The 8159-nt window shown below is 42.9% G+C and overlaps 1 pseudogene; it reads left to right on the forward strand.

Annotated features, from left to right (window-relative positions):
- Positions 1-6123: 6123 nt before the first annotated feature.
- Positions 6124-7527, forward strand: LOC129538464 (biliverdin reductase A-like; annotated as a pseudogene).
- The last annotated feature ends 632 nt before the right edge of the window (positions 7528-8159 follow it).

Raw genomic sequence — 8159 nt, forward strand, 5'->3', positions numbered from 1 at the left:
GGTGACTGAGCACACTCACATGCAGTATGTCAAAAGGTAGAAGGAGGGGAAGAGGAAGGAAGTTTCACATTTTTCTCATCATCTCTAAAAGACAGGAGTCCATGATCTTCCTCTGTTTGGGACCTGGGACCCTTTTTTGCAGTGCTTGCACGTGTACAAACCTCTGCTAGAGCAAAGAAATACAAAGACACTCTAAAGGACTAAAAATAACTGCATGCATACACAGCTGGGACAAATTCTGAACAATGAGCTACAAAGAGAGCAGATATTCCCCCTGCCACTTCTGAGGATCTGAGAGCAAAAGCAGAGTACTGAGCATGCCCCGTGCATATAACACCATTTAACGGTGTTATAATCCACCTAAGCCACCCCTCCAGTCTGGCCCCTGGACACATCCTAACATCACCCCGTATTAAGATCAAGGTTGAACTCCACTCCCTCCCCAAGTGAGCAAGCAAGCAAGGGAACCTGTTCTCCCTCCCTCTTGCTGCAGCAGAGGCCTCCATAAAGCCTTGCCTGAATTTCTTGTATGACCTGTAATCAGTTTCTACTGATTGAGTAGGCCAAGGACTCTGGTTGGTGACATTTACGTTTTATTTCAAATCATACTTCCCACATTGTTTAATCTTGGTCCTATATTTCGCAGCCTGATTTATTTCTATACTTTTTTTGTATGGAGATAATTGCTTTCATGTTTTGTTGGTTTCTGCCCTACAACAATGCAAATTAGCTCTAGACATATATATATATATATATATATATATATATTTATATATATATAAATGGGCTTCTTAGGTGGTACTGGTGGTAAAGAACCTGCCAGATAATGCAGGAGACATAAAAGATGCAAGTTCGATCCCTGGGTGGGGAAGATTCCCTGGAGGAGGGGGCACGGCAACCCACTCCAGCATTCTTGCCTGGAGAATCCCATGGACAGAGGAGACTGGTGGGCTACAGTCCATACAGTCACAAAGAGTTGGATAGGACTGAAGCGACTGAGCATGTATGCATGCAATAAATATATATCCTTTCCTCCTTGAGCCTCCCTCCTGCCCCCCACTCCCCATCCCCGTCCTTGGTTCTATATTTAACTTGATTCCATTTTCATCTCCTATCTTTTTACCTTGACTTCTCTGTTGTTGAATTCTTTCACTTGAATCTTTCTTATTTGGCTAGATTTCATTTTGGGTAGCTTTTTCAGCAGCCTCTCTGTTGCTTTTGTACTTGAAGAGATATCTTAGCTGTGTATACTATTCACACGTCAATCTTTCCCTTAGACTTTTGTAGACATTGCCCTATAGTTTTCCGTTATCGAATTTGGTATGGAGAAGTCTTTGTTTTATTTTTTGGTCATTCAACTTGTGAGATCTTAATTCCCCAGCAGGGTTTGAATCTGTGCCCCCTGCAGTGGATGGAAGCATAGACTACCAGGGAAGTCCTGAAACTTGCTTTTTTTTTTCTTTTTCTTGGAAAAAAAAAACACCTGCTTTATTGAGATATAGTGTACATACCATAAAATTCACCTGTTTAAAGTGTACAATTTAATGGATTTTAATATTTACAGAGTTTTGCAACCGTTACTGTAATCTACTTTCAGAGCATTTTTATTGCTCCAAAGAGAAACCTCCCATCCATTCGCAGTCACTCATTTTCTTCTCCCCTAGGTCCTGTGGCAACTGTTTATCTATGATGGATCTGTCTATTCTGGACATTTCAAACATATCAATACATGGACTCATACAATGTTTGGTCTTTTGTCTCTGCCTTCTTTCATGTAGCATAATCTTTTGAAGGTTCATCCATGTGTGGCATGTGTCAGTCCCACTTTATGGTCAAATAATATTTCACTGTATGAATGATTGTATCACATTTTGTTCATCCATTCATCAGTTGATGGATATGTGGGTTGTTTCTACTTTCAGGTTATTATGAATAATGCTGCTGTGAACATTCATATACAAGGTTTTGTGTGGACATGTATTTCAATTCTTTTGAGTATGCACCTAGAAGTGGAATTGCTGGATCACATGGTGGCTGGTGGTTTTGTCACTAAGTCATGTCCCCCTTGTAACATAGTAATGTCCAGAACTATGATCACCATAAGTTAACACTAATTTTTTTCCTAAGTGGTAGAATTTCAGGAGAGTCACTAATTTCTTCTTTGTACCTCTTTGAGTTTCAAGATGTTTTAAATAATGAGAATATATAATTTTATATTAAATTCATTATGACTTTAAAAAGTTTTCACCTTCAGTTTTTCAAATACTTTTAAACACGTTTAAAAGTGACTTCATTCCTTAATATCATTAGAGAACTGTTGACCAAAACCACCTGCCTCGGCCAGACCCTAGCACCTGAGTTGTCTCACAACAGGAGGAACATGGTGCTGTTGCCAAAAACTAACTGGGAGAATTCGGGAGGGGCCCAAAGACGGAGGAGATGACCAGTCTCTCGGAACCCTTCACGCTGGAATCCATCTTGATGGAGAGATGTGCGTTACCAGGAAGAACTTTGGGTCAGACTATGGGCCAAGCAAGGTCACTGGCCAGAGACAACCCAGAAACTAACCCCATCACCATAAACCCTGAGACTGCGAGCCACAGGGCAGAGCAGTGCTCCTGGGTTCCCTCACGCTGCTGATCTCTGCTCAGTCACCCCTTCCCAATACAGTCTCGAGTTTTGTCAGCGCGTGTGTCTCTCTTGACAGTTCATTTCCTAATGTTAGGCAAGAATCTATTCCCAGGCCCTGGAAGGGGTCCCCCTTTCTGCAAAAACATCACTGCAATGTTACACTTTACTATTTTTTTCCTCCAGCTTTGTTGAAATATAATTGACATGTAACATTGTATGAGTTCCAGGTATACAGCATAATGATTAGATATATGTATATATTACAAAATGAACACTACAAAAGGTCTAGTTAACATCTATCACTGTAGGCAGTTACATGTTTTCCCTTGTGATGAGAAATTTTAAAATCTACTTTCTTAGCAACTTTCAAATATATTAAACAGTATTGTTAACTATAGTCACCATGCTGTAAAGTTACATCCCCAGGACTTATCTTTTTTTTTTTTTTTAAATTCTTGACTGCAGTGGGTCTTTGCTGCAAAGTACAGGCTCTCGGGCATGCGGCCTTCAGCAGTTGTGGCTTATGGGCCCTAGAGCATGGGCTCAGTAATTGTAGTGAGTAGGTTTAACTGCCCCATGTTATGCGGGATCTTCCCCCATCTTCTACCAGGGATCCAACCTGTGTCCCCTACACTGGCAGGCGAATTCTTAACCACTAGACTACTAGGGAAGTCCCAGGACTTAATGGATGTTTATACCTTTTAACCTCTTCACCCAATTTCCCCTCTCCCAACACTTTACTAATTTTTGACCTGAAGATTCTTCATCTATGACCAAAGTAGCTAAATACTCATCGCTGTCAGAATATTGACCCTTTGGAACTATCAAGGCTTTGCACAGAATATTCCATTAATCATCAGCTGCAACACCTCAGAAATAGAAACTACTATTATCCCAGCTAAACAGATGCGACAACTGAGGCTTAGAGACATTAATCAGCTTTCCCAAGGGTAATTGAAGAAATGCAGGAAACAAAATCATACTTTGTGCCTTTATTGCTCTCCACTTCCCTCTCCAAGCCCCTTGAAGAATTCCCATGACTCTTATGGATAAGTGAAAATTAAGTAGCAAGGCGTACAAGACCCCGAGGCTTGGTCTTCTCTCTCGTCATTCCTTCTCCTTGCACCCTGCCCTTCAGCTTTGCTATTTCTTGTTTCTCCCCTTTTCTGCAGACTATCCCTGACAATTTATAGGGTTTCTCCCCTATGTATTCTACCTCTAGTCTACCAATTTTTAACCTGCCCACTTTCACTTGGTTTAATATTTGTCTCCCTCCAGGCTACATATTCCTGGAAGGCAGAGACTGTCTGATTCATCTTTCTACCCCCATAGAGTCACTCAGGGCTTAATAAATATTTGTCCAATTTCAAGGTCTAGTTCAAGTGTTAACCTCATTCTGTCGCTCCTACCCTGTGTTGACTTCTTCCTCTAAGCCCTGAACGTGCTTGTATTTTACACACCTGACCTACTGCTTAGCATATGCTGCTGTCTGTTGCTGCTTTTCTTTTTGATGTAGGTGGTCTGCGATAAAACAGCCGGAAAACACAAACATGCTTTGCTCTATCTGTCCTCAAACTTAGTCCCAGACCTTGTTCACATTAGAAACTCACGACAAAAGAAAGCAGCATGTTTTCCAAAATGCAGTTTGGTTATATACTTAAATTTTTTTAAAAAAGTCAACTTGTGGGACTTCCCTAGTAGTCCAGCGGCAAAGATTCCACACTACCAATGCAGGGGGCCCGGGTTCGATCCCTGGTCAGGGAACTAGATACCACATGCCTCAACTAAGACTCAGCACAAATTAATTAATTAAAAAAATCAACTTGTGTTAGGTAGAAGTCTAGGATGGCCCCCAAGTTTCCTTCCCCTTGGTATCTATGCCCCTTATAATCTTCTCCCCATGAGTGTGGCTGGGATTTGTGTATATGATGGGATTTTACGTTCATAGTTCTTTTTTTTACATTCATAATTTGATTTCATTATATAGCAAATCTGAAGGGCTTTTGCTGATGTGATTAAGGTCCTTAATCAATCAACTTTAGGCTAATTAAAAGGGGGATCATCCTGGGTGGTCCTAACCTAATAAGGGAGCCCTTTAAGACAAGGGTCCACAACCCCTGGGCCACCAACCAGTATGTCTGTGGCCTGTTGGGAACTGGGGTGCGCAGCAAGAGGTGAGTGGTGGGTGGGTGGGTGAGTGAGTGAGTGAGTGAAGCTTCATCTGTATTTACAGCCACTCCCCATTGTTTGCATTACTGCCTGAGCTCTGCCTCCTGTCAAATCAGCGAAAGCATCGGATTCTCATAGGAGCGAGAACCCTACTGTGCTTGAATCATCCTGAAACCATTCCCCCCACCTTTTGTCTGTGGAAAAATTGTCTTCCATGAAACCAGTCCCTGGTGCCAAAAAGGTTGGAGACCAATGCTTTAAGAGAGGCTTAAGACATGCCTTTGGGCCTTGAAGAAACAAATCACCAGGAGTTCAGCAGGGATGAATTCTGCCCAAAAAAAGTGAGCCTGGCAGAGGACTCAGAGGAGATCCCAGCCCTGGATGATACCATGATTGCTACCTTTGAGACCCTGATCAGGCTCCCAGGTATGCATCCTGAGCTCCTGAACCATGGAGACCGTATGTATCAGTACTTGTAGGTGTGTGGCTGTAGATGGTATTTATAGCTGCCTTCTACGATCCATTCTGTATTCACTTTGCCTTCAGTGAGAACCTCAGCTGGTCCTGGTTCTTTACCTGTTGAGGTGATTCAAACCTTCATTCCTGAAGGGTCTGGGTCATAATTAGTCATGCCTGGATTGAGTTGTAGTTTTCCATTGACCTTAATCACAAGGCATGGAAATACTGAGATGTCCTAAGAGGACTTCTGTATTCCAGATTTCCTCTGGGTTGTTAGGATCAATCAGTACAGTAACTTTCTGCCTCGCCGGTTGATTCAGAGTAACGAGGAATGCAGAGACCAGGTGGCAGTCTTCACTTTCAGTTCCTTGGAATCATTGCTGTCTCTCCTGATGTAAGCATTCCTCCTGTTGGAACCAAGACCTCTAAGCTAGCAGAGCAAAGTCACAGGAATTGGAAGCAGAAGTTTTGCTAGTAGGTCACTAAGGGTAACAGTGAGTGGGACCACTTCCATTTCTACCCCTTGATTCCTAGACCTGTGAGTCTTAGCTGTCAGAGAAATAGCATCATACATTGGACACTAATTCAGGGAAGATTGATACAGTCTTTGAAGAACCTTAACCTAGCCCTGAAAGGTATTGCCATAGCAGGTGCTGTAACTGAGTCTTCAAAAAGCCATTCCAAATGCAGTTAGAGATGATCATATTAAGTGAAGTGAGTCAGAAAGACACATCCCATATGATGTCACTTATGTGTGGAATCTAAAATATGACATAAACAGGCAAGGGTTCGTAGGGTGGGTGGTGGCGCAGAGCCTGGAGGTGGCTCGGAGAGCTTCAGTTTTGTGCCCAGCGGCAGCTTCTACAGAAAGAGACCAAGATGAACACAGAGCCCGAGAGAAAGTTTGGTGTGCTGGTGGTCTGCATCAGCAGAGCCGGCTCCGTACGGATCCGGGACCTGCAGAATCCACACGCTTCCTCGGTGTTCCTGAACCTGATTGGCTTCATGTCCAGACGAGAGCTGGGGAGCATTGATGAGGTGACGCAAATTTCTCTGGAAGAGAAGATCTCTTTCCAGTCAAGAGATCGAGGTTGCTTTATTTTTTTTATTGGAGGCTAATTACTTTACAATATTATATTGGTTGGTTTTGCCATACATTGACATGAATCAGCCACGGGTTTACATGTGTTCCCCATCTTGAACCCCCCTCCCACCTCCCTCCCCATCCCATCCCTCTGGGTCATCCTAGTGCACCAGCCCCGAGCATCCTGTATCATGCATCGAACCTGGACTGGAGATTCATTTCACAAATGACAACATACATGTTTCAATGCCATTCTCTCAAATCATCCCACCCTCGCCCTCTCCCACAGAGTCCAACAGACTGTTCTATACACCTGTGTCTGTTTTGCTGTCTCGTATACAGGGTTATCGTTATCTTTTTAAATTCCATATATATGCGTTAGTATACTGTATTGGTGTTTTTCTTTCTGGCTTACTTCACTCTAATGAGGTGGATGAAATGAGGTTGCTTTTACTTGCAGTGAGAGCTCCAGCCACGAGGACTACATCAGGCAATTCCTGAATGCTGGAAAGCATGTCCTTGTGGAATATCCCATGACACTGTCTTGGGTGGCAGCTAAGGACCTGTGGGAGTTGGCCGAGCAGAAAGGGAAAGTCTTGCATGAGGAGCATGTTGAACTCTTGATGGAAGAGTTTGCATTCCTGAAGAAAGAAGTGGTGGGGAAGGACCTCCTCTTCACAGCTGCCCCATTGGAAGAAGAGCAGTTTGGCTTCCCTGCATTCAGCAGCATCTCTCACCTGACCTGGCTGGTCTCCCTCTTCGGGGGGCTTTCTCTCAGGTCTGCCACTTTGGAAGAGCGAAAGGAAGACCAGTATGAAGATGACTGTGTGCTTGGAGACAGAGAACAAAAGCCCGCTGACCTGGATTGAAGAGAAAGCACCCGGCCTAAAGCGAAACAGACGTTTAAGCTTCCATTTCAGGTCTGGGTCCCTGGAGAATATGCCCAACGTAGGCATCAATAAGAATATTTTCCTGAAAGATCAGAATATATTTGTCCAGAAACTCCTGGGCCAGTTCTTGGAAGAGGAGCTGGCTGCCAAGAAGAAACGCATCCTGCACTGCCTGTGGCTCGCAGGAGAGATCCAGAAACACTGCTGCTCGAAGCAGTGAGGGGAAGGGGCAATACTGCTCTGCTCAGCAAAACCGGAGCCTGATCTTTATCGAGAGTTGACCTTTATCTCTATTCTTACCATTAAATGTGTCTTGGGTAGACAAAAAATAAATAAAATATGACATAAACAAATCTATTTACAAAAGAGAAACAGACTCACAGGCATAGAGAACAGACTTCTGGTTGCCAAGGGTGAGGGAGTTGGGGAAGGGATGGATTGGGAGATTGGGGTTAGCAGATGCAGGCTATTACATATAGAATGGATAAACAACAAGGTCCTACTGTATAGCACAGGAAATTATATTCAATATCCTATGATAAACCATAATGGAAAAGGATATTTAAAAAGAATGTGTATATATATATATATATAAATAACTGAATCACTTTGTTAGGCGGCATAAATTAACACATGGTAAATCAACTATGCTTCAATTTAAAAAAAACAGTAATAAAGAAAAGGGCATTCCACAATTCTGTCAAGCTAGCTGCTTCAGGTTAGTGGAAGACTTGGTAAGACTGGTGACTTCTGGGAGCATGGGCCCAATGCCACACTTATTTTGTCATAAAGTAAATTACTTGATCTGAAGCAATGCTGTATAGAAGATGGTAACCGTGTACAAGGCATTCTATAAGCCCACGGATGGTAGTTTTGGCAGAAGCATTGCCTACAGGAAAGGCAAATTCATATCCAGAATATCTATT

The sequence above is a fragment of the Moschus berezovskii genome, chromosome 2 (assembly GCF_049115385.1).
Source record: "Moschus berezovskii isolate FMDL1 chromosome 2, NW_MosBer_1.0, whole genome shotgun sequence".
In the NCBI taxonomy this organism is placed as follows: domain Eukaryota; kingdom Metazoa; phylum Chordata; class Mammalia; order Artiodactyla; family Moschidae; genus Moschus; species Moschus berezovskii.